Source organism: Myotis lucifugus, unplaced genomic scaffold, assembly GCF_000147115.1.
Source record: "Myotis lucifugus unplaced genomic scaffold, Myoluc2.0 scaffold_291, whole genome shotgun sequence".
NCBI classification, from domain to species: Eukaryota; Metazoa; Chordata; class Mammalia; order Chiroptera; family Vespertilionidae; genus Myotis; species Myotis lucifugus.
Genome location: NW_005871339.1, coordinates 376,018 through 377,976, shown reverse-complemented (window position 1 = coordinate 377,976; position 1,959 = coordinate 376,018).

The window sequence follows — 1,959 nt, the reverse complement described above, 5'->3', positions numbered from 1 at the left end:
AAGAATACGTACATGTTAGATTAGCTGTGTCATATATTTCTCTGTCAGGTGCCCAGACATGTGTCGAACATGTCTGGGTGAGATGAACATTTAAATCGGGGGACTCTGAGTAAAGCAGACCACCCTCCATACGGTGGGTGGGTGCCGTGGTCTGAACGTGGGTTCCCGAACCACATTCATATGTTGAGGTCCTAACCCCAACATGAAGGTGTGAGGAGGTGAGGCCTTTGGAGCTGACTCCAAACTGAGATTAGTGCCCGAATCAGAGGCACCAGCGAACCTTCCATCATGTGAGGACCCAGGAAAAGGGCTCCTACCTGACTGTGCTGGCTCCCCGACCCCCCACTTCCAGCCCCCAGCACCCCGTGTGTGGTGCTCTGTTCTAGCAGCCTGATGGGACCGAGACAATGGGCCTCATGCAAGCCACTGAAGGAACCAGGGCTGACCTCGGAGTTCTGCACCACCTGTGAGCTCCAGTGTCCTTGAAATAAACTCTCTCTCCCTCATATAATGATACTAAGGGGAAGACCCAGATGCTCCCCTAAGGCCCCTGCGGGTGAAGCCTCCTTTTTTCCCCTCCTCTTCCTGTCCCTCCTTTTCCTTCCTTTGATTTAGAAGCTTTTTAACTAGATTATTTCCTAAAAACAATAGGATTTATTGGAAATTTTCCTACTGTAATGTGCTCTGTGAGTCTAAAAACGTCTGTTCTTGCTCTTGATATCTTCCCGGTTTGTCACAAAGATTCCTCCTGAGGGTTTCCTGGAGGATCTCAGAACACTTCTCTAACCCAGGCATGATGCTAACAGGAGGGGAAATGTTTTGATCTTCACGGCGGGTGGTAGAATTCTTCTCAGGCAGGAAGCAGTCCTTGTTTGGGAAAATGTTGTGATAAGCTGAAGGCATGGGAGTAGGAGCCGGGGACTGTGTGTCTGTCCGGCCACGCACTCAAGATGCGGTGCAGACAGCTCTGCCTGAGACCAAGAGGGCATCTGGCCTCTGAGAAGGAGGAGAGGAAATTCAGGGAAGCCAGGGGAAGAGTAGGAAGAGAAGAGAGAGAGAGAATTTATATATATAGTCCTGTTGGTTTTGTTTCTCTGGAGAGCCCTGAGCCTGAGATACAGACGTCTTCATTGGTCAATGTGAACCCTCGGCAGTGGACAGGACAGTCCTGGGCTCTGAGGCAGGTCCTATGTCCAGGGGCTAATTTAGTAAGATCTGCAACAAAACCGAGGGCAGGGCACGGCAGCCCCAGAAACACAGAGGGGATGAGGGGACGGGTCATCCAGGCACAGATAAGACCTCCCTGGCGGTCAAGCTCTGGATCCACGCTTGGGGCAGCAGCAGCGTGAGGCGGTGGCTGTGCCCTGGAGGGCTGGCTCCAGGATGCTTCCACTCCAGGAACTGACGCCACAGGGTCCACCCTAATTACTGTCCACTTCCCATCAGAGTGCTCCCAGGAAGGCCAGAGCCCCTCGCATTCGGTTCTGCATTCAGTTCGCTCACAGATACCTGGAGATCCCGCTCTAGCTATTTAAACCCCACCCACAGAGCCCCTTTCTGGGACGCTCTGAGTTTGGCTGAAAGTGGCCCCTTCTGACTTACACATCTACACCCAGAGCTTCAAGTCCCTGGCATGAGCACAACTCCTACTTGGTCCCCAGGTCTGCCCAGCTATTCCTCCAGGACGGGTTCTCTCCCCACTGCCCCCCACTGTGGTCTTTTCCCATTTGTCTCAAAACTCTGTAATCCATGCACTAACTCAGCTGCTTTAGGAGGGACACCTCATCACTCTCCCCACTTCACCAGGCGACAATGCAGGCACAGGTTAACTTTCTGAGGTCCCACAGCTCCTGAATGGCAGAGCTGGGAGAGGAAGCCGGCATGCACTTCTCCGGTGGGGGGTTCTGGGGCTGGCCTTGGTCCCACTCCGGGGGTGCCCCTCCCTCCATGGCAGCTGCA